The sequence below is a fragment of the Pavona decussata genome, unplaced genomic scaffold, assembly GCF_977016875.1.
Source record: "Pavona decussata unplaced genomic scaffold, jaPavDecu1.1 SCAFFOLD_38, whole genome shotgun sequence".
Taxonomy (NCBI): Eukaryota; Metazoa; Cnidaria; class Anthozoa; order Scleractinia; family Agariciidae; genus Pavona; species Pavona decussata.
In genome coordinates this window covers 5,691,799-5,699,869 of record NW_028145460.1, presented here as the reverse complement: position 1 = coordinate 5,699,869, position 8,071 = coordinate 5,691,799, and the positions used below count along the sequence as shown (strand labels likewise).

Below are 8,071 nucleotides of genomic sequence, written 5' to 3'. Positions count from 1 at the left end.
GAAACTTAGGAAACAATATACTTTTATGCCCTTCACGCACTGTTCAACTCTAAACTCAAGTGTATGCGGGTGATGTAAGGCATCCTGGCTTGGCCTGTATTTCTATCTTTTCCAGCATTAAAAATGCAACAGGCAAAACTCCTGGGACGTTGGATGCTCGTCGCATTTGATCTAAAAGACAACAACAAAAATAGAGCGAGTGTATGTCTCATTTTACAAAAGAGATAAGGAAAGTTGGCATTGCTGTCGCTAATGCCTTCATAAATTATTATTTGCTTGTTTAATGCTGTCATTTTTGCAATAAAAAGGTTCTACCACAATTAAGCGCGTGAGAGATAAATGATTATGATGATTATGATTGCCATTAAACTTCCCAACACATTTCAAAAACTGTTGAGAGAAATGCTATCGATTAAAAAAATAGGCAGTCTAAGACTGCGTGCATGTGGCTACTGATATAGCACAATTTTTATGCCATTAAACAGAAAAAGATGTTATATAATGACGCTAGATTTATACATATTCACACACAAAATCAAAAACTTGCCGCATCACACACAATTATGAATACCCTACCGCGTAATTTGATCGAGATGTCATACGGGCCAATTTAGTATGTGCTGAAGGATATCGGTTTGTTTACTTACACAACGACAGATAGTTCCCATGGTTTACATATGATATCCCGTGAATAATCACATGACAAACAGACCGCAGGACAATAAGCTTTCTTAATTAAAAACAAATATTCAGACGACCTGAAAAGCAAATTCGTTCAATTTTCGTCTCGAGTAAAGCTACGTGAAGGCGACCGATGCACGCGAACTGCAAGTCCAAAAGCACAATTTCTTGTTTCTACATTTGTATATAAAACGGAGCACATTTTTGGAAAATTTCGCTAAAGCTATTTGAAATATGGCAAATTTATCAACGTAACAGAAAGCACGGTAAAATTCACATTCAAACGACTATATAGGCACGGACGCACATTCGTACCTCGAAAATCTAAAAAGAATATTTTATTTATTTATCTATTTATTTATTTATTTATTTATTTATTTATTTATTTATTTATTTATTTATTAAGTAAGTTAGTTAGTTAGTTAGTTAGTTAGTTAGTTAGTTAGTTAGTTAGTTAGTTAGTTAGTTAGTTAGTTAGTTAGTTAGTTAGTTAGTTAGTTAGTTAGTTAGTTAGTTAGTTAGTTAGTTAGTTAGTTAGTTAGTTAGTTAGTTAGTTGGTTGAGACCTGCGCTGCCGAACGCAGTTTTAGCGACATGAAGAGACTGAAATGACCCCTTTTCGAAGCACTCTGAGTGAGGAGAGACTGTCCTCTTTGGCAATACTCCACATACACAGGCACGAGAATGTGGATATTGACAATCTAGTTTTCGAATTTTTCCGTCGTAAAGGGAGACGTCTCGCCCTTTTCCTGTAGCCACATTTACAGTTTATAATATAGTCATGTTGAACTTAATATATGTCGTCCGCACACAACAGATATCTTGCGACATACGTAGTTTTCTTGAGTCGGGGAGAAAAATGGCAGAGCGCTTTCAAAAAGTATAAACGACCTCGCAATATCACCAAACTATTAATAACGCTGTTTTATACTGAACACATAAAAGACAACCAAGGTTGCTGTTAAGAATTGTAATGGTTAGTGCAAAAACTTTTACTACTGTTTTGTGAACTGGTAGATTACAGTTCAGCAAAAACGTATAATATGTTTTTCGCTAGACGTTTGGATTGTCCCATATCCTAGGGCTCAGAAATTACAAACAGTACATGTATTTCCTTAGATTGGTTCTTGCAACCGTTAAACAGAGATCTCGACTCGTCTGGAAGAGATGTAGAAAACCACCTGAGAAAATCCGAGCTTGCACTGAAGTGCCTCGAGAAATTTTAGCTTTCTGGCAGACAAAACGATAGACGGATTCGACGGAGGACAAAGTAATTATTCTCAGAAGCATCGGAGCCGCTTGAAAAAACCGTTTAGTTTCATAAAAGATTCAGAGTTCTTGCAAGGAACAAGGCACTAGATGCGTTTGTCAGAACACTGAGGAAAGATTGTGAAATTGCTTGCGTAGTAAACAAAGAAACACTCACCCGAGAAATCGTTGAAAATCATTTTCTAGTCTGTTCAGCTCGGCCCAGCTGACCAACAAACCCTTCGCAGCTTCAAAATACAGTTTGGTTTTAGCTTTTGAGGCTACAAATTTGTGGAAAATTTTGCCGGAGCGGTTGGCGCGCTAGACGAGTACTCAATTTTGTAATGCCAAACGCTCTCGATATTATAAATAAATATCGCCTCCAGTTTTTCTGCTACAAACCTGTGCTTTGTTATCAATGTGTTGAATAATAAAACAATTATCCTGCTCAATCTTGCGGAATATCGCTTGATTTTAGCCAACTCGGCCTACGGCCTCGTCGGCTAAGTATCAGGTGATATTCCACGTGATTTCGCAGGATAATTGTTAAATATCAGTAGTACCAAAGGCTGACAAATAAAAAATAAAGTTACTGAATAGTTAACGCTTGTTCATGCTTTGATTTATGAAACTTCTCCGCAGAAAAAAGGGAAATAGCATCTCCGAGCCCCTAAAAATAAAAATTTTGGAGCATGCCCCCACACCCCCCTAGAGGCTCGCACCTTCGGCGCTCGTTTCACTACGCCCTCCCGTGCGTACCTAAACGGAAAAACCACGCCACGCCCCTGGCATTGTAAAATGGATTTTCGAGAAAGTCTACAGCTCATGCGATGATTTGCAGATCTTGTTTGCGATGATGTGTGATCGTACATGTTTCGCTTTGACACAATCTCGAACAGGAATTTCTTCGCTATGAACTCACTGATTTCCTCTCTTTAAGCAACCGAGTGTTCCGAGTATTGAAAACCTATGTTTTCGTCCGAGAACCACAAACTGGCACCTTGAAAATTCACACATGAAAGATGCGCCAGCCATTTTGAATTAGAATAGAACCCTCAATGCAAACAAAGCCGACTGAGATCTCGTCAACCTCTCTAGGTGAACATCGGGTCAAAATCGGGTGAGGTTCGGCAACCTATTGTTACACTCACTCACTCAACACGATGACATAGTGGCTTCGCCTCCATAGGAGGCAGTGGCCACAAAAACGGTAAGCTCGCCATTTTATCTCGTGAATGCGCACATGCGCAATGAACGAGATATCGTGATGTGGGCTGAATTTCAATCGCTCGATCAGATGTAAACTTTTACATTATATCAATTTAATCGGAATTTAATCAAAATCATAAATTATTCATGACCCTGTGTATAGTGCATGTATTCACCATCAGCCGCCATTACGGGACAAAAAACAAGGACGTTAAATCAACTCAACGAATAACTCACTCACTCAACACGATGACATAGTGGCTTCGCCTCCATAGGAGGCAGTGGCCACAAAAACGGTAAGCTCGCCATTTTAACTCTTGAATGCGCACATGCGAAGATATCGTGATGTGAGCTGAATTTCAATCGCTCGATCAGATGTAAACTTTATATCAATTTAAAATATATGAATCATTTCATATACTTTACATTATATCAATTTAATCGGAATTTAATCAAAATCATAAATTATTCATGACCCTGTGTATAGTGCATGTATTCACCATCAGCAGCCATTACGGGACAAAAAACAAGGACGTTAAATCAACTCAACGAATAACGTATTCTTAAAAGAAAAGCTAATATGTGTGTTGTCTGCTAAATCCTTCCATTGACCGAAACTAAGGGGCAAAAGTTCGACTTCGATTGATCTCCCTCTGCTTTTGGCTCTTCTCGTTGAGGAGGAAAGATTGCGTGACGAGCCAAAAGAGCATTTACGTTTCAGCAAACATCGAACGCAAACATGAAAATCTTTAAAGGAGCTTACTGTAAATATCCGAGGAAACGACCTGACTGAAAAATAGGAAATTCCACAGTGCGATAAATCCCCCTTCGGTGTCAAACGTAAACGATAAGATCGGGACGTAAACACTGAATTCACATACAGCCGAACACCACATTTCATTTCTATGACCGCAATATAAAAAAGAAAACGTTCAATTAACTTTAAAGATTCAGGACAATTCCGTGGGTCCAGTGTGAGCCATAAGATCTATTCGGCCTATTCACCAGAACAAATGGAAACTGGCACTGACAGTCCCGGGGGGGGGGGGGTACTCCCTTATATGGGCTATATAGGTATGTGCGGCGCCAAAGGGTATGGTTTTTCGGCTGTTTTGGCCATAAATAGGGTATCGCTTTTAGCCATTTTGCCACCATTTTGGTAATAAATAGGGTATAGATTTTTGCACTCTAGTCCTGGGTTCGATTTTTTTAGAAGAAGCTACGTCAGGTCATAAAAAGGGTAGGAAAAATCGCAGATTTTAGTCATAAATAGGGTAGGGAAAATCGCAGATTTTAGTCATAAATAGGGTAAGGGTTTTAAGAAGCGGGCCGCATATCCCTACCCAATTTTTTTTGGAGTACCCACCCCCCCCCCCCCCCCTTCGGGCTGACAGTTTGCTAATTCACAGCGACAATTAACGCTTGACGTATTTCTATATTTACGTTCACTTGGATAAAGCCAAAATAGCAACTTCAACAAGATTGAAAGCTTCTTTCGATGTGATAAAACGCTGAGTGAGGGAAACCGTCGTTTGAACGTACAAAGGAATATTACCATACTAAAAACAGTAAGATTTAGGTCACGTGCTGGGCAACCAAAATCGTTCACATGTAGACTACATGTATCCAGTTTCATTTGGCAAGAACACGACGCGAGGGAAAATATTACGGAGGTTCTTGGAAAATAAACTGGACGCTTTTTTTTGTCGATTGCCAACCATGTAAAACCACCAAAAGATATACCCGCCCACCTTTGCGTTCCTTTGCGTATCGAAAGGAATCAGAGTGCGTGTACATGTGTAATTTAATTGTTTTGCGCGGTTAGCAAAAAACATTTATGTGCACTAGTAATTTTCATTGGAAAGCGAAGTGCTGCGGCTACTGAATTGCATGTAGAAGAAGAGTGGTTAGTGCTATCTCGTTGATTGCATGTACTTGAGATGGTAAACAGTTGAGCGGCTTGATGTAGTTTGCTTATGAACATGGCTAATAGTAAAAAGTTTCACGCCGCGAAATTGACAAAATGAATATTTCTCCCGCCATGCCAATTCATAGGAATACAATGACCTATAATCAATAATTAACCAAACAAAATGTGAAGACTCTTCAGTTTTTGGAGAACAGCGGGACAATAAGTTAAATTTCACTTTAAAACTGCTAGAAGTGGAACAGAATTTACCATTTTCAAATCGCCTTCACCTCGCGTGAAATGCCGTTTATGAAATATAAATCCCGCAAGCGCTTGTAAATTTTCATTAATTACTTGCTCCAAACACAGTAATATTCATTTTGAGTACAGAAATAGAGATGTGCAAGGAGTGAAATTTCGTGACCAAACATTAATGAAAGCCTTTTGTTTGTCTTTGAATGCGCACAAAAGTAAATCCACGGAAAGCAGAAGGAAAATGTTGTAAAGATTTTAATTAAATTGATGGCGAATCACACTTCTGGGTTATTTGCACACGTGGGTTTATTTTCCAGGAGTCGGGTGACTGCTTTCTATTTACGAAGAAGAAGAAGCGTTGCTATGCAAAGCCTTTCCACAAAAAAAAGTCTCAAGTAGACAACGCGACTTTTCCACATTTCCCACAAAAGCTCTTAATAACTGCAGCATTGTACCATTTCAATAAACACAACAAAACATCAAATGTATTTTCCATAGACTTCCAGCAATTGCTTCAAATATCCTGAGAAACGTATCCCCCCAATTCATGGGAATTTATCTTAACTTTATTTCAAACTCTTTGCCTTCTCAAAAACCTGGCTTTCTACATGAAACAGGATTTCTCCGCTGTATAAGGGTTTTTTTTTTTACTGTATTTCAAGGCCTCAATTCGAGGGCCGCGAAATCGAGGCGAATTCGGTGATAACGTTCACATATTTACATCCGAGAAATCTGAAAAGCCTCTGGCAAAGGGACACCCAGGCTACACGGAATATGTCTGAGTATTGAATCTGGGAGAACGTCATATGACTGACATCCACAACACAGGCTACAGGCATCGACATGTTCGATCAAGGAGCCAAGAAACAGGAGAACTGACGGAATAAATTTGCAGTCTCGCTGTATCATTTACTGTGAAGAGGCCTTGGTGGAAATGGCGAATAAAAGTAAGCTACAGATACTTTTACTAACAGAACACTTTTTTCATATTTTCGGTTGGAAAGCGAAGCTTAATCCCATATTGTAAGCAACTAGAGAGATACTAAAAGTAAAATATTGATCAGGTGGGCTTTTTCTGATAATCCAACGCAATGCAAGACAAGCTGGAGATAGAAAAGATAGACAAGATAGAGTTCAAGATCAGAGAAAACTAAAATCACTTCAACGCCCGAAGACAATCTATATTACGAAAGAATAGCATTTACAGCACGGTCAGTCAAACTCCAATAAGGCGGCCACTTCTCTGACGGGTGACAATTAGCTTTTTTCGACAATAGCTCTTGTCAACAATTTATTGCTTCGTGGCTTGCCACATTGTTATAAGCAACACTGTTGTTTGTGTAAGTGAATTCAGTAATTCAAAGCCAATTAGAACATAAAGACAGATTTCATCATTGTTATGATTTTTACCTTTGCCCTCGTTTGCTTTAGGGCACTCGTCTTCCGCTTGGAATGATGCGTTTTTATCCTGAAGCACAATCTGCGAAATGAAAGACAGTAAAAACCCGCATATTTGTTTTATTTTATTATTATTTTTTTAATAATTCAAATCTGTATTGGAAGTAGCAAGACTAAGCTACAATTTGTAATTTACCTTCCAAAAATGAAGTTTACAAATATCCCTGAGAGTGCTGATACATATAGAGGTTCGTTTGCATTATTTTATACCACACGCTCACAGTTTTACAAAACGGGACACATTCACAAAACGCACACACAAACACAAGTTGTAACAGGCATGTTAAATATAGACTAAGTGAATAATAAAAATTTATAAATTAAAAAATTAAAAACCCGCATATAAGAACCTACAAGCTGAAATTTGACAATTAAATATCCAAAAATATAAGAACCTGTTCAGCCTGGCAAAGAAAAATAGGTTCTTATACAAAAGCAATCACTCCAATTTTGATGGTCAAAATTCTCGATTTTAATTGTGTGAGAAACTTCTGACAAAAAGTAATTGTGTATATGTTTTCTTTGATTTGCATTTGTTTGGATTTTCACTAGAAATGTGTTTTCCATAAAGCTACAGTGCAATATAGACAATTTAAAATCTAAATATTTTATAAAATAAAATACGTAGAAATGTACATGTATTGATGTTCTTATTGGACCTTGATTGTTTTATCATCTGAGCTACGCGGTTAACAAACCCTGACCCAGTTTTGTCCATGTGAAATAAAAACATATATATCCAATAATTAAGAAAATATAGAAATATAAAATACATATATACTCTGGAATGTATTTTTGGTGTCGAAAATACAAGCGCTAAACCCTTTTGTATTAGTAGTACAATATTTCTGCCAATGGTTACACTACGACAACCTCTGAAAAAGAAGAACGTAATCAGCCTCAATTGTGAAAAACTACCCTATGATATAAGAACCTGTTCAGCCTTAACGGCGAAAATTCTAGGTTCTTACATGCGGGTTTTTACTGTATCTAAACGTTTTCATGTAAAATAAACGTCATGAGTCAAAATGGATCGGAGAGAACATCGATTAAACACATTTCAATTTCATAATTGCTTACGTACCACGTCAGTTGCAGACATTCTTTCACGTAGGTGTGGTGAAAACTTTAAAATGGGACAGGCACAATCGATGTTTACACTCTTGACTGAGGAAAGAACTGAAATTGAAGTAGTTACGCTGGTTGCAAAATATTTCCCCCTTAGCCTATGACTGAACGTGTTTTCGTTTGTACGCTTGTCATATGATGGAAAGTTGTCTTGAAACGATTGTACTTTCATCACGCATGACAT

At 37.9% G+C, this 8,071-nt stretch overlaps 1 protein-coding gene and 1 long non-coding RNA gene across 3 annotated transcripts in view; one reads left to right on the top strand and one right to left on the bottom strand.

Moving 5' to 3' along the window:
* Window positions 1-8,047, bottom strand: LOC146483810 (uncharacterized). The gene is made up of 3 exons (XR_014863842.1): window positions 7,844-8,047; window positions 6,712-6,781; window positions 1-171 (listed from the first exon to the last, which is right to left on the bottom strand). It is a non-coding gene; the product is annotated as an uncharacterized LOC146483810 (long non-coding RNA).
* LOC146483809 (TNF receptor-associated factor 4-like) overlaps window positions 6,082-8,071 on the top strand; it is a 24,012-nt gene continuing 22,022 nt past the window's right edge. For both annotated transcript variants that reach the window (XM_085105991.1, XM_085105990.1), the window contains exon 1: window positions 6,082-6,248. The gene's annotated coding sequence lies outside the window, so the exon portion shown is untranslated. The remainder of the gene's footprint in view (window positions 6,249-8,071) is intronic.